Genomic DNA, 23,388 nt, shown 5'->3' with positions numbered 1-23,388 from the left:
AGCCCTCGGGTTAGGGGTTATAAGTTGTGCCTTGGGGGCATGTAAGGTTTCTATTGAAAGTTTTTGTCGTAAAACGTTAAAAAAGAACTCATTCGATTGGAAATTCAAAGGGCTCGTGCCGTTTTTATAGTTGAAAGTGATTGGAGGGCAACCAACCTCCTTCTGACGCCGACCTTTTCCCCAAACTCATCCAGTCAAAATTTTTAGATAGCCATTTCGTTCAACGTAGTTTAAAGTCTTAGAAATTAGGTCTTTGAGGATGATACACCCTCAGAGCCCTAAGGGCAAGGTTGTAAGTTATGCCCTGGGGGCATATAAGGTTTTTATAGATAGTAATGTTGTAGAAATTTCAAAAAGGGCTCATTCAATTGAAAATTAGAAGGGCTTGTGCCCTTTTTAATATTCAAAAGTGATTGGAGGATAACTAACGTCGCTCTCACAACCACCATTTCCCAAAACACATCCAATCCAAATTTTGAGATGGCCATTTTGTTCAACATAGATGAAAGGTCTATAAATTATGTCTTTGAGGATGACAACCCCCTCACAGCCCTCAGGGCAAGGTTTGTAAGTTATCACCTGGGGACATATAAGGTTTCTTGTAGAAAGTGTTGTCGTAGAAACTTCAACGGGGGCTCATTCGATTGGAAATTGAAATCGCTAATGCCCTTTTTAATAGTTGGAAGTGATTGAAGGGCAACTAACCCCTTCTCACACTCACCATTTCCCCAAACACATCCAATTAATATTTTAAGATGGCAATTTTCTTCAACGTAGTTGAAAGTTCTGTAAATTAGGTCTGTGAGGATGACAACCCCGCCCCAGCCCTCAGGGAAAAGGTTGCGAGTTATATCCTGGGGGCATATAAGGTTTTTGTTGAAAGTATTGTCGTAGAAACTTCAAAAGGGCTCATTCGATTGGAAATTGGAAGAGTTAGTGCTTTTTTTAATAGTTGAAAGTGATTGGAGAGCAAATAAACGCCTCTCTCACGCCCACGATTTCCCCAAACACATCCAATTAAAATTTTGATTACGGAGATAGTAATTTTGTTTAACGTAGTTAAAAATTCTGAAACGAATACCTTTGAGGATGCCAACCCCCTAACAGCCATTAGGGAAAATATTTTAAGTTAGGCCGTGGGGGCATAAAAGGTGTGTATAAAAAGTGTTGTCGTAAAAACTCAAAAAGGTCTCATTTGATTGGAAATTCAAAGGGCTTGTGCCCTTTTTAATAGTCGAAAGTGATTAGAAGGCTTGACATTTTTATGGTAAAGAGCGATGGGGGTACAATGTATTTTTATTTTTTTTTGTATAGACCAGGGCATTTTTTATCGAAAGAGTTGCCGTAGGAACTTTGAAAGGGCTCATTCAACTGAAAATAGATAGGCATAAAGCCCTTTTTAAGAGTCGAAAGTGATTAGAGGGTAACTAATCCCTCTCCCACGCCCACCCTCCTATTTGCCCATTATGTTTAAAAACTAAATATTACCTTAGGATTAAATCAAAATGCACTGTGTTAATGCTAATTCCCAATAAGGCATCTCAGCAGTATCCCAAGAACGACTGAGGCTCTTATGTTCAGACTTTTGGGGCTATTTCTGCTCTTAAAATTTAACCAAATCAAAATAGTGTAAATGTATCCAAGCTATCAAAGAAAGTAAACAGATTTTTTTGCGGATGGTATCAAGTTTTGAAACTCAATTAAACACTATTAAACTCAATTAAACACTACTATTTGTGTCCAAATTTTTAAAAGGATGTATGTTGTTAAAAATTGCTGAAAATTTTTCTCCAGCATGCAAATAGCTGGCCAAACTATAAAGTCTTAAAAAACCAAAAAATTTGAAGTATTACCTTCTTTTTCCCAGAAAAGATTATATCAATATAAAAGAAACAGAAATTAATTAAAAAAAAACTTTTTCCACAAAATAAATCTTTCAAAAAAAGTTAATAACTCCATTAAACCAAAAATGAGCAAAAATAAAATCAAATAATCGACCAAGCCGGAAACATAAATAACCAAGTTAAACTCAAAACGAGCAGAAATTACCAAAAGTATGGCTCAAAACCCCTATGCCTTCCCAAGGCCAGAACATAATTTGCACTTTACTGAAAAAATATAAATGATTTTACTTTTATAACTTTAATAAATCAAATAATATTAACATTTTAATTATTAAACATCAGTAAACGTATATTAAACTGGCAATGCACATTCATTTGAATTTTTTCAGTAGAGGGCAGATTATTTTCTGGCCTTGGGAAGGAATAGGGGTTTTGAGCCCAACTTGTGTTAATTTCTGCTCTTTTTTAGTTTGACTCGGTTATTTATAGTAATTTCTGTTCGGTTTGGGTTTTATTTATTTATCGATGCTGATTTGTGGTAGATTCACACTTGGTAGATTATTTTATTTTATTTTTTCTCATTTTTGGTTTAATGGAGCTCTTTACTTTTCTTTGAAAAATTTATTTTGTGGGAAAAGTTTTTTAATTAATTTCTGTTCGTTTTATATTAACATAGTCTTTTCAGGGAAAAAGAAAATAATACTTTAAATCTTTTAGTTTTTTTTAGACTTTATAGTTTGGCCTGCCATTTGTATGCTGGAGAAAATTTTTCAGCAATTTCTAACAACACACACCCTTTCAAAAATCTGGACACAAATGGTAGTGTTTAATTTAGTTTCACACCTCTTCTAGATGGCCTGAAATGGAAAAATTCATACCATTTGCAAAATAAACTGTTTTCTTTCTTTGATGGTTTTGATACACATAAGCTATTTTGATCTGGTTAAATCTTAAGAGCAGAAGTAGCCCCAAAAGTTTGAACATAATACCCTATGTCGTTCTTGGGATACTGCTGAGATGCCTCATTTGGAATTAGCATTAACACAGTGCCTTTTGATTTAATCTTAAGGCAACATTTAGCTTGTAAACATAATGGGAAAATGGGAGGGTGGGCGTGAGAGGGGGATTAGTTGCCCTCCAATCACTTTCGACTATTAAAAAGAGCATTATGCCTTTCTATTTTCAGTTGAATGAGCCCTTTTGAAGTTCCTATGACAAGTCCTTCGATACGAAGTGCCCTGGTGAAAACAACTACAACAAAAATAATACATTATACCCACATCGATCTTTACTGTAAAAATTTCAAGCTTTAAAATCACTTTCGACTATTAAAAAGGGCACTAGGTCTTTCGATTTCCAATTGAATGAGCTATTTTTGAGTTTCTGCCACAGCGCTTTCTAAAAACACCTTATAATGCCATGTGAGAGGATACTCTCTCTCTTTGAAAAGGTGTATACGTCTCGTAGAAATGTTTACCTATAGGACCGGTAGAAATGTCTTCCTATAGGACCGGTAGAAATGTCTTCCTATAGGACCGGTAGAAGTATAAGTTAACATACTACTAAAGTGATCTGACGGAAGCTACCCCCCCCCCCTCGCCTCCCCCCCACCACACACACACACACACACACATGTTGTGTTTTCCCAAAATGTGTCCAATAGAAAGTTTGAGCTAACGATTTTATTCAAAATAGTCCAGAGATGGACTATTTATCAATGTTTATGTTAATGGTTTTATACAAGTCACCAGAGCCTGGAGACGACGGTTCCCTTTTAAAAGTTAAAAGTGAAGGAGGGCAACTAGCCCCTCCACTTCCAGCTGCTCTTCTTTTCACCTCACGCCTTTTATTGAAATTGTGAAATAGCCATTTGGTTCAAAATAGTCCAAGGAACGCATGAAAATGCCTACAGTGTTGAAACAACCCCCAGAGCCCTGGCGTAAGTGCTGTAAGCTGTGCTCTGGAGACATATAAGGTTTTTATGGAATGAGTGGTCACTTAAACTTTAGATCGGGGCTTATTTGATTTGAAATAGAAGGTTATAGTGCCCTGTTTAAGAGTCGAAAGGGATTTGAGAACAATAATCCCCCACCCATCATTTCCCAAGACGAACATTCAAAAAAAAGTTTCGGCACATCTTTTTTCAGCATTGTTGAAAGGTCAATAATTATACGTTTGGGAATGTCAACCCCCTCCCCCGAGGCTTCTGGGTAGGGGATGTAAGTTAGGCAATTGGTTAATTGTTTACATATAGTATATGTTATTCAGAAAAGATATGCAAGTTCGATTCCTACTTTCTCAAAATACAACGGGCATTCAGTGGAGTCTTTCGGGGAGTGTGGAGGGGAGCGCTAAACTAAACGGTATAATCTCTTTATATGGGCCTTTCTAAAAAGTCAAGTTTGGTTAATGCTAATGAAATGAAATAGGATGACAATATAATAGTTTAGAAACTAATTTGGGCTATATATTTGCATATTTGGGGGAGTGGGGGGCAAAACATACCCCGTTTTAAATACGTAACCAACCCACGGTACCTCCCCCCCCCCCCCGAAAAAAAAAACTAAACAAAAAACAACACTTTAAATATCTTAAAACCACGCTATACAATGTATTTCTCTATAGTGGTGTATTGAATCATCTCGTAAAAATGGGTTTTTCATTGCGTCTCTTCCGTTTGACTGTAGTATCTCTTGTTGGACTTCTTTAGAGAGGCCCATATAAAGGGATTGTACCAACTAAACCAGACCATATTATGTTGTGCATATGGGTTGTCAAGAGAGCGTGGCGAAGGAATGACTAAGTATACTAATTTAGAACTTTCAGGAAATGATAAGGGAGATGATCAATCGACCAAAAAGGCAATATGTTAGTGCTACTACTATTACAACTACCACTGCTTCTACTGCTGCCACAACTACTACTACCAATACTATCACTAAAACTACTATTTCTGTAGCGAGTATTACTAAGGCTGAATTTGAGGGGAAAGTTAAACTAAATCAAAACATACTATGTGTATACAGATTACTGACACAGGCGTATCAGAAATATTATTGGAAAGGCTTATCGTATCAAGTGGAAACTTCAGGAGTATCATGAGTTGGATCTTGAGTTAACCAAATAGCAATATGTACCTACTACTACTGCTATTGATGCTTCTGCTACAACTGTTACTACTACTAATAATAGTGCAGCAGTATTACTACTACTGTTCCTACCAGGGTTAAAAACAGTGATTGGGTCCAATTGGGCCCCACCTTTGAAAGGGCCCAGCATGTAGTTGAATCTTTCTCATGAAAACAATGGTAATGAAAATGATTTTATTACTTATATCCCATGTTCTCAAGGATCAAATAACAATTCTAGCCATTTCGCCGAATGTCTTATTGTAGCTATTAATATTTAATTCATTAAAAACTGGAATATCTTTATAAAATTTATCCATATAGTTTCTATGATTAATCAATAAATGGATACAGTCTTGTTCTTTCCAGTCTTTCCAGTAAACACTATATAGTTCATGAGCCAAATTGTGAATGCCAAATTTTTACTTCACTCTGTTCACTAGCCCTGGGTTTTTGTATAGTACTTCGACAGTAGGGCGTTCACCAGCATTATAATACCACTGGTGAGGTTTATACGTCTTATATGTCTCCAGGTAGATTTTTAAAAATTGAGCTTTTGCATGGACAATTTGCACTTGACTTCCTATGAATTGCCCTTCATCCCATCCCAGAGTCATTTCATATTTTAGATATATATTTAATGACTTTACCACAAACACATCATTATCCAAATATATACCTCCTTATTTCTGAAGTATTTGATTCCGAGCAACGTCAGAGCCATGGTAAAGTCTCCATGGTACACCCAAATTCAGGCCATATATTTCACTAGGTATTTCCAAATATTTACTAGCGACTTTCCTTTCAAATTTCTCATCTTTTTGCAGCATTTCCCAATATTCACCATTGAAGTTCATTTGATTTGCATGAAAACAAATCAAATCAGGATTATGATTTCAGTAAGCACTACGAATACATACATAGTCAACAAAAGTAAAAGTGGTTTTGTTAAACCTTATAAAATGTATAACATTGGGAACTATATCAATGTTACCCTGTGTAGTACTGTTGACTTAATTGGACCTGAGACTTACACGTTCTGATTTACTTGAAAAATATAATAGCACTGCAGTGACCAAAAGTTCGCAATACATGATTCTAAGAAAATATATAAAATTTCTTTTTGTTGAAAGACATTTTGTAACTAGAGAGGAACGACTTAGATTAAATGCTAAACAAAAAACCGTATTCATGGTGAAAAAAGTGAGCCTTACATAATTCAATTCAGTTGGCAGAATTGGCTTGATTTGTTTTAGCATCCAAACAAATTAGGAAATTCTTTTGAAATTTTGTTTTTTTGTTTTATTCAGAAGATCTGAATCAAAATTAACACATTACTTTTGATAACCGATACATTAGCTGTCATGACCAATTATGAATTATTCCCTCGGCAGCTGGTGGGGTGCTGGAGCTTCATAGAGAGCCGTTTAAGGGCTCATATTAAAGTAAGTGGCTATATCTGCTCACTGTTGTAATTTAACACAATATTTAAAAACAAAATCACTTTTTTGACAAAGAAAAACTGAATTTTCGTATACAGTATGACAAACGACCTCATAAAAAAGAACGAACTCTAGATTTTAGTAACTGAAATATTAATTTAAAATGAAGGTTTTTACAGAAACTAAATCATCATATGCATGATTTTGCAGCACGTATTGACAAGATATTATAACAATAGTATTTTATGGAAAGTTCCTTCTCTAGGGTAAGGTGTCATATTTGATTCGCTTCACTGCCAGATTGCTAGTGGTTCGTCTTTTATTGTCTACTTATTTTATTCAATACAGGAGGAAGCCATAGCCATAGCCTAAGAAAAAGTCCGAGCCTCTTTCCTATATGCAATCTGTCCTGACCTTTGAAGCATCAAACAAGAAATGTGTTAAAACAAATCAAGCCAATTCTGCCAACTGTATTGAATTATGTAAGGCTCACTTTTTTGCACCATGAATACGGTTTTTTGTTTAGCATTTAATCTAAGTCGTTCCTCTCTAGTTACAAAATGTCTTTCAACAAAAAGAAATTTTATATATTTTCTTAGAATCATGTATTGCGAACTTTTGGTCACTGCAGTGCTATTATATTTTTCAAGTAAATCAGAACGTGTAAGTCTCAGATCCTATTTAATGAACAGTACTACACAGGGTAACATTGACATAGTTCCCAATGTTATACATTTAATGTTAAGGTTTAACAAAACCACTTTTACTTTTGTTGACTATGTATATATTCGTAGTGCTTACTGAAATCATAATCCTGATTTGATTTGTTTTCATGCAAATCAAATGAACTTCAATGGTGAATATTGGGAAATGCTGCAAAAAGATGAGAAATTTGAAAGGAAAGTCGCTAGTAAATATTTGGAAATACCTAGTGAAATATATGGCCTGAATTTGGGTGTACCATGGAGACTTTACCATGGCTCTGACGTTGCTCGGAATCAAATACTTCAGAAATAAGGAGGTATATATTTGGATAATGATGTGTTTGTGGTAAAGTCATTAAATATATATCTAAAATATGAAATGACTCTGGGATGGGATGAAGGGCAATTCATAGGAAGTCAAGTGCAAATTGTCCATGCAAAAGCTCAATTTTTAAAACTTTACTTGGAGACATACAAGACGTATAAACCTCACCAGTGGTATTATAATGCTGGTGAACGCCCTACTGTCGAAGTACTATACAAAAACCCAGGGCTAGTGAACAGAGTGAAGTAAAAATTTGGCATTCACAATTTGGCTCATGAACTATATAGTGTTTACTGGAAAGACTGGAAAGAACAAGACTGTATCCATTTATTGATTAATCATAGAAACTATTTGGATAAATTTTATAAAGATATTCCTGTTTTTAATGAATTAAATATTAATAGCTACAATAAGACATTCGGCGAAATGGCTAGAATTGTTATTTGATCCTTGAGAACATGGGATATAAGTAATAAAATCATTTTCATTACCATTGTTTTCATGAGAAAGATTCAACTACATGCTGGGCCCTTTCAAAGGTGGGGCCCAATTGGACCCAATCACTGTTTTTAACCCTGGTAGGAACAGTAGTAGTAATACTGCTGCACTATTATTAGTAGTAGTAACAGTTGTAGCAGAAGCATCAATAGCACTAGTAGTAGGTACATATTGCTATTTGGTTAACTCAAGATCCAACTCATGATACCCCTGAAGTTTCCTCTTGTTACAATAAGCCGTTCCAATAATATTTCTGATACGCCTGTGTCAGTAATCTGTATGCACATAGTATGTTTTGATTTAGTTTAACTTTCCCCTCAAATTCAGCCTTAGTAATACTCTCTACAGAAATAGTAATTTTAGTGATAGTATTGGTAGTAGTAGTTGTAGTAGTTGTGGTAGCAGTAGAAGTAGTGGTAGATGTAATAGCAGTAGTATTAAAATATTGCCTTTTTGGTCGATTGAACATCTCCCTTATCATTTCCTGAAAGTTCTAAATTAGTATACTCAGTCATTCCTTCGCCACGCTCTCTTGACAACCCATATGCACAACATAATATGGTCTGGTTTAGTTGGTACAATCCCTTTATATGGGCCTCTCTAAAGAAGTCCAACAAGAGATACTACCGTCAAATGGGAGAGACGCAATGAAAAATCCGTTTTTACGAGATGATTCAATACACCACTATAGAGAAATACATTGTATAGCGTGGTTTTAAGATATTTAAAGTGTTGTTTTTTGTTTAGTTTTTTTTTCGGGGGGGGGGAGGTACCTAGGTTAGGTTACGTATTTAATACGGGCTATGTTTTGCCCCCCACTCCCCCTAATATGCAAATATATAGCCCAAATTAGTTTCTAAACTATTATATTGTCATCCTATTTCATTTCATTAGCATTAACCAAACTTGACTTTTTAGAAAGGCCCATATAAAGAGATTATACCGTTTAGTTTAGCGCTCCCCTCCACACTCCCCGAAAGACTCCACTGAATGCCCGTTGTATTTTGAGAAAGTAGGAATCGAACTTGCATATCTTTTCTGAATAACATATACTATATGTAAACAATTAACCAAGTGCCTAACTTACATCCCCTACCCAGAAGCCTCGGGGGAGGGGGGTTGACATTCCCAAACGTATAATTATTGACCTTTCAACAATGCTGAAAAAAAGATGTGCCGAAACTTTTTTTTGAATGTTCGTCTTGGGAAATGATGGGTGGGGGGATTATTGTTCTCAAATCCCTTTCGACTCTTAAACAGGGCACTATAACCTTCTATTTCAAATCAAATAAGCCCCGATCTAAAGTTTAAGTGACCACTCATTCCATAAAAACCTTATATGTCTCCAGAGCACAGCTTACAGTACTTACGCCAGGGCTCTGGGGGTTGTTTCAACACTGTAGGCATTTTCATGCGTTCCTTGGACTATTTTGAACCAAATGGCTATTTCACAATTTCAATAAAAGGCGTGAGGTGAAAAGAAGAGCAGCTGGAAGTGGAGGGGCTAGTTGCCCTCCTTCACTTTTAACTTTTAAAAGGGAACCGTCGTCTCCAGGCTCTGGTGACTTGTATAAAACCATTAACATAAACATTGATAAATAGTCCATCTCTGGACTATTTTGAATAAAATCGTTAGCTCAAACTTTCTATTGGACACATTTTGGGAAAACACAACATGTGTGTGTGTGTGTGTGTGTGTGGTGGGGGGGAGGCGAGGGGGGGGGTAGCTTCCGTCAGATCACTTTAGTAGTATGTTACCTTATACTTCTACCGGTCGTATAGGAAGACATTTCTACCAGTCCTATAGGAAGACATTGCTACCGGTCCTATAGGTAAACATTTTTACGAGACGTATACACCTTTCCAAAGAGAGTGAGTATCCTCTCACATGGCATTATACTTCTACCGGTCCTATAGGAAGTCCCATACTATTTGCTTACACATTTAAAAAGGGGTAATGAGATTTGGAAATTGGAGTGTAGGATTTGCGAATTTGATCCTATTAAGGTGGAGAAAAAAATAAAAGGGTTTAGCATTTGCAAAAAAGGGGTAATTAGTGATTGGATAATTTTTTAACATGAAATCTCTGAATAAAATATTTTTGGAGCATGTGCATGACGATGGAGAAAAAGGGTTAAAATGATTAGCAATTAAGAGCGAGGATCCCCCCGCTGGTTCCTGGCAGTAGGCTACGAGTATCAAGTTGAAAATTTGACAAATGTTATTCTACAAGACGGAAACACTTTGCTTGAAGCTATAGGAATCCCCATGCTATTCTACAAGACATAACGTATGGTGCGATGAATATTGCAGCTATGGAATCCGGTTAATAACCTGTAGCTTAAAAGTATTTGAGATCTCGTCTAGTATCGCATACACTATTAGAGATATCAAAATGATATCTCATTTGCATTAAGCTAACTCAATTTGCCAAAAGGTATTCCATTTGCACAACTCTGCTCTGAATGTTCTTAATGAGAATTTGAATAATAGAGATAAAACCAAGATGAGATTAACAGGTGATGTCAAGGTTGATTGATTTGTCATGAAAGGGGAATAAATTTGTTGTTTCTAAGGGGAATTATTGATTCAAGAAAGGGGAATTAATTTGTTGTTTCTGAGGGGAATTATTGATTTACGAAAGGGGAATTAATTTGTTGTTTCCAAGGAGAATTGTTTCCGGTTGAAGTTAGTAAATGCGCATTAACGGTGGGGAAGAGATATTTTGATCTTAGAGATGAAGAGATTAACGCGGGAAAGAGTTTCCTTGGAATTCAAATGTGACAACGCAGGGATGCCAAAACAAAGGGAACACGCAGAAATTACATTTAGGGGTTCTTTGGGCGAAGCCGTTTTTAGATATTTTAGGGAATTATTTCGGCGAAACAGTTAGAGATATTTTAAAAGATGATTTTAGAAGATGTTTTTGAAGAGTATTTGAGGGTGAAACTCTGTGGTTGTTATAATACACAAGTTGTATTTGAACAGTGTCATGAGGTCCCCTACCCCAACCCCAAAGGGTCCTCCTACCCCAAACCCAAAGCCCCCCCCTCCCCCGACTTTTTTGCCCCCCTTTTTAATTTGCGCATTTTGAGACAAAAGGACCCCACCCCCCAACTTATGGCTCCCCCTCCCACCATTAGTGTTTTGTCATGGTTTACCTTGTCACAGTCACATTCTCTTAATTGTTCAAAGTTGATTTTGGATTTCTTTCAATGAAATGCAAGAGTTGGAATATTTCAGTAGTTTTTTGTCATGGTTTGTCTTGTCACACTTACATTCTCTTAATTTTTCAAAGTTCATTTTGGATTTCTTTCGTTGAAATGCAGGAGTTGGAATATTTCAGTAGGGTTTTGTTGTGGTATAGCTTGTCACAGTTACATTTTCTTAATTTTTCAAATTTCATTTTAAATTTCTTTTATTGAAATTCAAGAGTTGGAATATTTCTGTAGTGTTCTGTCATGTTTTACCTTGTCACAGATACATTCTATTGATTTTTCGAAATTCATTTTGAATTTCTTTCATTGAAATGCAAGAGTTGGAATATTTCAGTAGTGTTTTGTTGTGCTTTACCTTGTCACAGTTACATTCTCTTGATATTTCAAAGTTCAATTTGGTTTTATTTCATTGAAATGCAAGAGTTGGAATATTTCAGTAGTGTTCTGTCGTGGTTTACCTTGTCACAGAATTTTTTACCATGTCACTTTTACATTCTCTTGATTTTTCAAAGTTCATTTTGAATTTCTTTCGTTGAAATGCAAGAGTTGGAATATTTCAGTTGTGTTTTGTTGCGGTTTACCTTGTCACAGTTACATTCTCTGAATTTTCCAAAGTTCATTTTGAATTTCTATCATTGAAATGCAAGAGTTGGAATATTTCGGTAGTGTTTTGTCATGGCATACCTTGTCACACTTACATTCTCTTGGTTTTTCAAAGTTCATTTCGAATTTCTTTCATTGAAATGCAAGAGTTGGAATATTTCAGTAGTGTTTTGTCGTGGTTTAGCTTGTCACAGTTACATTCTCTTGATTTTTCAAAGTTCACTTTGGCTTTATTTCATTGAAATGCAATAGTTGGAATATTTCAGTAGTGTTCTGTCGTGGTTTACATTGTAACAGATACATTCTCTTGATTTTTCAAAGTTCATTTCGAATTTCTTTCATTGAAATGCAAGAGTTGGAATATTTCATTAGTGTTTTGTTGTGCTTTACCTTGTCACAGTTATATTCTCTTGATATTTCAAAGTTCACTTTGGTTTTATTTCATTGAAATGCAAGAGTTGGAATATTTCAGTAGTGTTCTGTCGTGGTTTACCTTGTCACAGATACATTTTCTTGATTTTTCAAAGTTCATTTTGAATTTATTTCATTGAAATGCAAGAGTTGGATTATTTCAGTAGTGTCTTGTTGTGCTTTACCTTGTCAGAGTTACATTCTCTTAATTTTTCAAAGTTCATTTTGATTTTTTTTGTTGAAATGCGAGAGTTGGAATATTTCAGTAGTGTTTTGTCATGCCTACTCTTGTCACAATTATATTCTCTTGATTTTTCAAAAAGTTCATTTTGAATTTCTTTCATTGAAATGCAAGAGTTGGTTTATTTCAGTAGTGTTTTGTCCTGGTTTACCATTTCACAGTTACATTCTCTTGATTTTTCAAATTTCATTTTGGACTTCTTTAGTTGAAATGCAAAAATAGGAATATTTCAGTAGTGTTTGGTTTACCTTGTCACAGATACATTCTCTTGATTTTTCAAAGATCATTATGGTTTTCTTTCGTTGAAATGCAAGAGTTGGAATATTTCAGTAGTGTTTTGATGTGGTTTACCTTGTCAAAGTTACGTTCTCTTAATTTTTCAAAGTTCATTTCGAATTTATTTCATTGAAATGCAAGAGTTGGAATATTTCAGTAGTGTTTTGTCGTGCTTTACCTTGTCACAGTTACATTCCCTTGATATTTCAAAGTTCACTTTGGTTTAATTTCATTGAAATGCAAGAGTTGGAATATTTCAATAGTGTTGTTTCGTGGTTTACCTTGTCACAGAAACATTCTTTTGATTTTTCAAAGTTCATTTTGAATTTCTTTAATTGAAATGCAAGAGTTGGAATATTTCAGTAGTGTTTTGTTGTGCTTTTCCTTGTCACAGTTATATTCTCTTGATCTTTCAAAGTTCACTTTGGTTTTCTCTCAGTGACATACAACAGGTAGAATATTTATGTAGTGATCTAAATTGGTGTATTTTGTCACAGTTACTTTCTATTGATTTTTCAAAGCTCATTTAGAATTTATTTCGTTGATATGAAAGAGTTAGTATATTCCAGTAGTGTTTCGTTGTTCTTTACCTTGTCAAAGTTAAATTCTATATATTTTTCAAAGTTCATTTTGAATTTCTTTCGTTGAAATGTAAGAGTTGGAATAATCCAGTGGCGTTTTGTCGTAGTTTACCATGTCACAGTTACATTCTCTTCATTTTTCAAAGTTCATTTTGGATTTCTTTCGATGAAGTGGAATACTTCAGTAGTGTTTTGTCATGGTTTACCTTGTCACAGTTACATTCTGTTAATTTTTCAAAGTTCATTCTGAATTTATTTCTTTGAAATGCAAGAGCTGGAATATTTACAGTTACATTTTCTTGATTTTTTCAAAGTTCATTTTGAATTTTTTTCGTTGAAATGCAAGATTTGGAATATTAGAGTAGTGTTTTGTTGTGGTTTACCTTGTCATAGTTACATTCTCTTGATTTTTCAAAGTTCATTTTGTATTTCTTTCTTTTAAATGCAAAAGTTGGAATATTTCAATAGTTTTTTGTCATTGTTTACCGTGTCATATTTACATTGCCTATATTTTTCAAAGTTCATATGCATTTCTTTCATTGAAATGCAAGATTTGGATTATTTAAGTAGTGTTTTGTTTTGGTTTACCTTATCACAGCTACATCATATTAATTTATCAAAGTTCATTTTGAATTTTTATCATTGAAATGCAAGAGTTGGAATATTTAAATAGTGTTTTATCGTGCTTTACATTATCACAGTTACACTTTCTTGATTCTTCAAAGTTCTTTTTGAATTTCTTTTATTGAATTGCAAGAATTGGAATATTTCAGTAGTGTTTTGTTGTGGTTTACCTTAACTCAGTTACACTCTATTAATTTTTCAAAGTTCATTTTGAATTTCTATCGTTGAAATGCAAGAGTTGGAATATTTCAGTAGTTTTTTGTTGTGGTTTACCATTTCACAGTTACTTTTTTTGATTTTTCAAAGTTCATTTTGAATTTCTTTCGTTGAAATGCAAGAGTTGGAATATTTCAGTATTGTTTTGTTAGGGTTTACCTTGTCACAGTTACATTTTCTTGATTTTTGAAAGTTCATTTTGAATTTCTATCATTGAAATGCAAGAGTTCGAGTATTTCAGCAGTGTTTTTTCGTGGTTTACCTTGTCACAGTTACATTCTCTTAATTTTTTAAAGTTCATTATGAATTTCTTTCGATGAAATGCAAGAGTTGGATTCAATAGTGTTTCATCGTGGTTTACTTTGTCACAGTTACATTTTCTTGATTTTTTTCAAAGTTCATTTTGAATTTCTTTCATTGAAATGCAAGAGTTGGAATATTTCAGTAGTGTTTTGTTGTGGTTTACCATGTCAGAGTTACATTCTCTTGATTGTTCAAAGTTCATTTCGAATTTTTTTCATTGAAATGCAAGAGTTGGAATATTTCAGTAGTGTTCTGTCGTGGTTTACCTTGTCACAGTTACATTTCCTTGATTTTTCAAAGTTCACTTTGGTTTTATTTTGGTGAAATGCAAGAGTCGGAATATTTCAGTAGACTTTTTTTGTGGTTTACCTTGTCACACTTACATTCTATTAATTTTTCAAAGTTCATTTTGGATTTCTTTCGATGAAATGCATGAGTTGGAATATTTCAATAGTGTTTTGTCGTGGTTTACCTAGTAAAAGTTACATTCTCTTGATTTTTCAAAGTTCACTTTGGTTTTATTTCGGTGAAATGCAAGAGACCTAAAATAATGTCCTGAAATCAACATGCAAAGTCGACATAGCTTTATTTCATTTGTTAAGGTTAATTTAGACGACGTTACGTGCGCACGTAACCTCGTCTAAATTAACCTTAAAAAATGAAATAAAGCAAAGTCGACTTTGCATGTTGATTTCACGATAGTATTTTAGGTCTCTTGCATTTCACCGAAATAAAACCAAAGTGAACTTTGAAAAATCAAGAGAATGTAACCGTGACTAGGTAAACCACGACAAAACACTATTGAAATATTCCAACTCATGCATTTCATCGAAAGAAATCCAAAATGAACTTTGAAAAATTAAGAAAATGTAAGTGTGACAAGATAAACAACAACAAAACACTACTGAAATATTCCAACTCTTTCATTTCACCGAAATAAAACCAAAGTGAACTTTGAAAAATCAAGAGAATGTAACTGTGACAAGGTAAACCACAACAGAATGCTACTGAAATATTCCAACTCTTGCACTTCAATGAAAAAAATTCGAAATGAACTTTGAACAATCAAGAGAATGTAACTCTGAAATGGTAACCCACAACAAAACACTACTGAAAAATTCCAACTCTTGCATTTCAATGAAAGAAATTCAAAATGAACTTTGAAAAAAATCAAGAAAATGTAACTGTGACAAGTTAAACCTCTACAAATCACTAGTGAAATATTCCAACTGTATAAATTCATCTAATGAAACTAATAAATAAAAATGAAGTAGGAAGAAACTGTAGATGTGACATGGTAAGTCATGAGGAAACACTGCTGAAATATTTAAAATAGTTAAATCGAATGTTCGAAATTCCAAATAATCTGTGAAAAATTAAGAGAATGTAACTGTGACAAGGTAAACCACAACAAAACACTACTGAAATATTCAACTCATGCATTTCAACGATAGAAATTCAAAATGAACTTTGAAAAATTGATAGAATTTAACTGTGTTAAGGTAAACCACAAAAAAAAACTGTTGAAATATTCCAATTCTTGCATTTCAATGAAAGAAATTCAAAATAAACTTTGAAAAATCAAGAAAATGTAACTGTGACAAGGTAAACCAGGACAAAACACTATTGAAATATTCCAACTCTTGCATTTCCAGGAAAGAAATTCAAAATCAACTTTGAAAAATTAAGAGAATGTAACTGTGATAAGGTAAACCACGACAAAACACTACTGAAATATTCCAACTCTTGCATTTCAATTATAGAAATTCAAAATGGACTTTGAAAAATTAAGAGAATGTAACTGTGAAAAGGTAAACTGCAACAAAATACTACTGAAATAATCCAACTCTTTCATTTCAATTAAAGAAATTCATACGAACTTTGAAAAATCAAGAGAATGTAACTGTGACACGGTAAACCATGACAAAACACTACTGAAATATTCCAACTCTTGCATTTCAACGACAGAAATACAAAATTAACTTTAAAAAATAAAGAGAATGTAACTATGACAAAGTAAACCACAACAAAACACTACTAAAATATTCTAACTCTTGCATTTCAACGAAAAAAATTCAAAATGAACTTTGAAAAATTAATAGAATGTAACTGTGACAAGGTAAACCATGACAAAACAATACTGAAGCATTCCAACTCTTGCATTTCATCGAAAGAAATCCAAATTGAACTTTGAAAAATCGAGAGAATGTAACTGTGACAAAATAAACTACGACAAAACACTACTGGAATATTCCAACTCTTGCATTTCAATGAAAGAAATTCAAAATGAACTTTGAAAAATCAAGAGAATGTAACTGTGACAAGGTAAACCATGACAAAACACTACTGAAATAGTCCAACTCTTGCATTTCAATGAAAGAAATTCAAAATGAACTTTGAAAAATCAAAAGAATGTAACTGTAACATGGTAAACCACGACACAACACTACTGAAATATTCCAACTCTTGCATTTCAATGAAATAAAACCAAAGTGAACTTTGAAAGATCAAGAGAATGTAACTGTGACAAGGTAAAACACAACAAAACACTACTGAAATATTCCAGCTCATGCATTTCAATGAAATAAATTCGAAATTAACTTTGAACAATCAAAAGAATATATTTGTGACAAGTTTTACCCCAACAGAACACTATTGAAATTTTCCAGCTCTTTTATTTCATTGATATAAAAAAAAAGGTAACTTGGAAAGATCAATAGACTGTAACTGTGATAAGGTAAAACAAGATTGAACGCTAGTGAACCCTTCCAATTCTTGCATTTCAATGATAGAAATTCGAAATGAACTTTGAAAACTAAGAGAACGTAAAACACATTTCTTGTTTGATGCTTCAAAGGTCAGGACAGATTGCATATAGGAAAGAGGCTCGGACTTTTTCTTAGGCTATGGCTATGGCTTCCTCCTGTATTGAATAAAATAAGTAGACAATAAAAGACGAACCACTAGCAATCTGGCAGTGAAGCGAATCAAATATGACACCTTACCCTAGAGAAGGAACTTTCCATAAAATACTATTGTTATAATATCTTGTCAATACGTGCTGCAAAATCATGCATATGATGATTTAGTTTCTGTAAAAACCTTCATTTTAAATTAATATTTCAGTTACTAAAATCTAGAGTTCGTTCTTTTTTATGAGGTCGTTTGTCATACTGTATACGAAAATTCAGTTTTTCTTTGTCAAAAAAGTGATTTTGTTTTTAAATATTGTGTTAAATTACAACAGTGAGCAGATATAGCCACTTACTTTAATATGAGCCCTTAAACGGCTCTCTATGAAGCTCCAGCACCCCACCAGCTGCCGAGGGAATAATTCATAATTGGTCATGACAGCTAATGTATCGGTTATCAAAAGTAATGTGTTAATTTTGATTCAGATCTTCTGAATAAAACAAAAAAACAAAATTTCAAAAGAATTTCCTAATTTGTTTGGATGCTAAAACAAATCAAAGCCAATTCTGCCAACTGTATTGAATTATGTAAGGCTCACTTTTTTGCACCATGAATACGGTTTTTTGTTTAGCATTTAATCTAAGTCGTTCCTCTCTAGTTACAAAATGTCTTTCAACAAAAAGAAATTTTATATATTTTCTTAGAATCATGTATTGCGAACTTTTGGTCACTGCAGTGCTATTATATTTTTCAAGTAAATCAGAACGTGTAAGTCTCAGATCCTATTTAATGAACAGTACTACACAGGGTAATATCGACATAGTTCCCAATGTTATACATTTAATGTTAAGGTTTAACAAAACCACTTTTACTTTTGTTGACTATGTATATATTCGTAGTGCTTACTGAAATCATAATCCTGATTTGATTTGTTTTCATGCAAATCAAATGAACTTCAATGGTGAATATTGGGAAATGCTGCAAAAAGATGAGAAATTTGAAAGGAAAGTCGCTAGTAAATATTTGGAAATACCTAGTGAAATATATGGCCTGAATTTGGGTGTACCATGGAGACTTTACCATGGCTCTGACGTTGCTCGGAATCAAATACTTCAGAAATAAGGAGGTATATATTTGGATAATGATGTGTTTGTGGTAAAGTCATTAAATATATATCTAAAATATGAAATGACTCTGGGATGGGATGAAGGGCAATTCATAGGAAGTCAAGTGCAAATTGTCCATGCAAAAGCTCGATTTTTAAAACTTTACTTGGAGACATACAAGAAGTATAAACCTGACCTGTGGTATTATAATGCTGGTGAACGCCCTACTGTCGAAGTACTATACAAAAACCCAGGGCTAGTGAACAGAGTGAAGTAAAAATTTGGCATTCACAATTTGGCTCATGAACTATATAGTGTTTACTGGAAAGACTGGAAAGAACAAGACTGTATCCATTTATTGATTAATCATAGAAACTATTTGGATACATTTTATAAAGATATTCCTGTTTTTAATGAATTAAATATTAATAGCTACAATAAGACATTCGGCGAAATGGCTAGAATTGTTATTTGATCCTTGAGAACATGGGATATAAGTAATAAAATCATTTTCATTACCATTGTTTTCATGAGAAAGATTCAACTACATGCTGGGCCCTTTCAAAGGTGGGGCCCAATTGGACCCAATCACTGTTTTTAACCCTGGTAGGAACAGTAGTAGTAATACTGCTGCACTATTATTAGTAGTAGTAACAGTTGTAGCAGTAGTAGTAGGTACATATTGCTATTTGGTTAACTCAAGATCCAACTCATGATACTCCTGAAGTTTCCACTTGATGCGATAATCCGTTCTAAGAATATTTCTGGTACGCCTGTGTCAGTAATCTGTATACACATAGTATGTTTTGATTTAGTTTAACTTTCCCCTCAAATTCAGCCTTAGTAATACTCGCTACAGAAATAGTAGTTTTAGTGATAGTATTGGTAGTAGTAGATGTAGTAGTTGTGGTAGCAGTAGAAGCAGTGGTAGATGTAATAGTAGTAGCACTAACATATTGCCTTTTAGGGCAATTGATTATCTCCCTTATCATTTCCTGGAAGTTCAAAAGTAGTATACTCAGTCATTCCTTCGCCACGCTCTCTTGACAACCCATATGCACAACATAATATGGTCTGGTTTAGTTGGTACAATCCCTTTATATGGGCCTCTCTAAAGAAGTCCAACAAGAGATACTACAGTCAAACGGAAGAGACGCAATGAAAAACCCATTTTTACGAGATGATTCAATACACCACTATAGAGAAATACATTGTATAGCGTGGTTTTAAGATATTTAAAGTGTTGTTTTTTGTTTAGTTTTTTTTTTCGGGGGGGGGGGGAGGGACCGTTGGGTGGTGAAGTATTTAAAACGGGGGATGTTTTTCCCCCCCCACCCCCAAATATGCAAAAATATAGCCCAAATTAGTTTCTAAACTATTATATTGTCATCCTATTTCATTTCATTAGCATTAACCAAACTTGACTTTTTAGAAAGGCCCATATAAAGAGATTGTACCGTTTAGTTTAGCGCTCCCCTCCACACTCCCCGAAAGACTCCACTGAATGCCCGTTGTATTTTGAGAAAGTAGGAATCGAACTTGCATATCTTTTCTGAATAACATATACTATATGTAAACAATTAACAAATTGCCTAACTTACATCCCCTACCCAGAAGCCTCGGGGGAGGGGGGTTGACATTCCCAAACGTATAATTATTGACCTTTCAACAATGCTGAAAAAAAGATGTGCCGAAACTTTTTTTTGAATGTTCGTCTTGGGAAATGATGGGTGGGGGGATTATTGTTCTCAAATCCCTTTCGACTCTTAAACAGGGCACTATAACCTTCTATTTCAAATCAAATAAGCCCCGATCTAAAGTTTAAGTGACCACTCATTCCATAAAAACCTTATATGTCTCCAGAGCACAGCTTACAGCACTTACGCCAGGGCTCTGGGGGTTGTTTCAACACTGTAGGCATTTTCATGCGTTCCTTGGACTATTTTGAACCAAATGGCTATTTCACAATTTCAATAAAATGCGTGAGGTGAAAAGAAGAGCAGCTGGAAGTGGAGGGGCTAGTTGCCCTCCTTCACTTTTAACTTTTAAAAGGGAACCGTCGTCTCCAGGCTCTGGTGACTTGTATAAAACCATTAACATAAACATTGATAAATAGTCCATCTCTGGACTATTTTGAATAAAATCGTTAGCTCAAACTTTCTATTGGACACATTTTGGGAAAACACAACATGTGTGTGTGTGTGTGTGTGTGTGGTGGGGGGGAGGCGAGGGGGGGGGGTAGCTTCCGTCAGATCACTTTAGTAGTATGTTAACTTATACTTCTACCGGTCCTATAGGAAGACATTTCTACCGGTCCTATAGGAAGACATTTCTACGAGACGTATACACCTTTTCAAAGAGAGAGAGGATCCTCTCACATGGCATTATACTTCTACCGGTCCTATAGGAAGTCCCATACTATTTGCTTACACATTTAAAAAGGGGTAATGAGATTTGGAAATTGGAGTGTAGGATTTGCGAATTTGATCCTATTAAGGTGGAGAAAAAAATAAAAGGGTTTAGCATTTGCAAAAAAGGGGTAGTTAGTGATATGATAATTTTTTAACATGAAATCTCTGAATAAAATATTTTTGGAGCATGTGCTTGACGATGGAGAAAAAGGGTTAAAATGATTAGCAATTACGAGCGAGGATCCCCCCACTGGTTCCTGGCAGTAGGCTACGCGTATAAAGTTGAAAATTTGATAAATGTTATTCTACAAGACGGAAACACTTTGCTTGAAGCTATAGGAATCCCCATGCTATTCTACAAGACATAACGTATGGTGCGATGAATATTGCAGCTATGGAATCCGGTTAATAACCTGTAGCTTAAAGGTATTTGAGATCTCGTCTAGTATCGCATACACTATTAGAGATATCAAAATTATATCTCATTTGCATTAAGCTAACTCAATTTGCCAAAAGGTATTCCATTTGCACAACTCTGCTCTGAATGTTCTTAATGAGAATTTGAATAATAGAGATAAAACCAAGATGAGATTAACAGGTGATGTCAAGGTTGATTGATTTGTCACGAAAGGGGAATTAATTTGTTGTTTCTAAGGGGAATTATTGATTCAAGAAAGGGGAATTAATTTGTTGTTTCTGAGGGGAATTATTGATTTACGAAAGGGGAATTAATTTGTTGTTTCCAAGGAGAATTGTTTCCGGTTGAAGTTAGTAAATGCGCATTAACGGTGGGGAAGAGATATTTTGATCTTAGAGATGAAGAGATTAACGCGGGAAAGAGTTTCCTTGGAATTCAAATGTGACAACGCAGGGATGCCAAAACAAAGGGAACACGCAGAAATTACATTTAGGGGTTCTTTGGGCGAAGCCGTTTTTAGATATTTTAGGGAATTATTTCGGCGAAACAGTTAGAGATATTTTAAAAGATGATTTTAGAAGATGTTTTTGAAGAGTATTTGAGGGTGAAACTCTGTGGTTGTTATAATACACAAGTTGTATTTGAACAGCGTCGTGAGGTCCCTTACCCCAACCCCAAAGGGTCCTCCTACCCCAACCCCAAAGCCCAGCCCCTCCTCCAACTTTTTTGCCCCCCTTTTTAATTTGCGCATTTTGAGACAAAAGGACCCCCCCCCAACTTATGGCTCCCCCTCCCACCATTAGTGTTTTGTCATGGTTTACCTTGTCACAGTCACATTCTCTTAATTGTTCAAAGTTGATTTTGGATTTCTTTCAATGAAATGCAAGAGTTGGAATATTTCAGTAGTTTTTTGTCATGGTTTGTCTTGTCACACTTACATTCTCTTGATTTTTCAACGTTCATTTTGGATTTCTTTCGTTGAAATGCAAGAGTTGGAATATTTCAGTCGTGATTTGTTGTGGTTTAGCTTGTCACAGTTACATTTTCTTGATATTTCAAAGTTGATTTTGAATTTCTTTCGTTGAAATGCAAGAGTTGGAATATTTCAATAGTGTTTTGTCATGGTTTACTTTGTCACAGTTACATTCTCTTGATTTTTCAAAATTCATTTCGAATTTCTTTCATTGAAATGAAAGAGTTGGAATATTTCAGTAGTGTTTTGTCGTGGTTTAGCTTGTCACAGTTACATTCTCTCGATCTTTCAAAGTTCACTTTGGTTTTATTTTATTGAAATGCAAGAGTTGGAATATTTCAGTAGTGTTCTATCGTGGTTTACCTTGTCACAGATATATTGTCTTTATTTTTTACAACTCTTTTCGAATTTCTTTCAGTCAAATTAGTGAGTTAGAATATTTCAGTGGTATTTCGTTGTGCTTTACATTGTTACAGTTACATTCTCTTGATCTTTTAAAGTTCAAATTGGTTCTACATAATTTACATTAAATATTATGAACATTTCAGTAGTGTTCTGTCGTGGTTTACCTTGTCACAGAATTTTTTACCATGTCACTTTTACATTCTCTTGATTTTTCAAAGTTCATTTTGAATTTCTTTCGTTGAAATGCAAGAGTTGGAATATTTCAGTTGTGTTTTGTTGCGGTTTACCTTGTCACAGTTACATTCTCTGAATTTTACAAAGTTCATTTTGAATTTCTATCATTGAAATGCAAGAGTTGGAATATTTCGGTAGTGTTTTGTCATGGCATACCTTGTCACACTTACATTCTCTTGGTTTTTCAAAGTTCATTTCGAATTTCTTTCATTGAAATGCAAGAGTTGGAATATTTCAGTAGTGTTCTGTCGTGGTTTACCTTGTCACAGTTACATTCTCTTGATTTTTCAAAGTTCACTTTGGTTTTATTTCATTGAAATGCAATAGTTGGAATATTTCAGTAGTGTTCTGTCGTGGTTTACATTGTAACAGATACATTATCTTGATTTTTCAAAGTTCATTTTGAATTTCTTTCATTGAAATGCAAGAGTTGGAATATTTCATTAGTGTTTTGTCGTGCTTTACCTTGTCACAGTTATATTCTCATGATCTTTCAAATTTCACTTTGGTTTTA

General features: G+C 34.3%; 3 pseudogenes; 2 read left to right on the top strand and 1 right to left on the bottom strand.

Annotated features, from left to right (window-relative positions):
• Positions 1-5,196: 5,196 nt before the first annotated feature.
• LOC148941574 (uncharacterized) lies at positions 5,197-6,943 on the bottom strand (annotated as a pseudogene).
• Positions 6,944-7,017: 74 nt separating this feature from the next.
• Positions 7,018-7,890, top strand: LOC148941573 (uncharacterized; annotated as a pseudogene).
• Positions 7,891-18,035: 10,145 nt separating this feature from the next.
• On the top strand, positions 18,036-18,908 carry LOC148941572 (uncharacterized; annotated as a pseudogene).
• Positions 18,909-23,388: the final 4,480 nt, after the last annotated feature.

Source organism: Artemia sp. Qi Xiang Cuo, chromosome 18 (genome assembly GCF_049724085.1).
Source record: "Artemia sp. Qi Xiang Cuo chromosome 18, ASM4972408v1, whole genome shotgun sequence".
Classification (NCBI taxonomy): domain Eukaryota; kingdom Metazoa; phylum Arthropoda; class Branchiopoda; order Anostraca; family Artemiidae; genus Artemia; species Artemia sp. Qi Xiang Cuo.
Note: the sequence above shows the minus strand (reverse complement) of the source record. Positions and strands in the feature narration are given on the sequence as shown.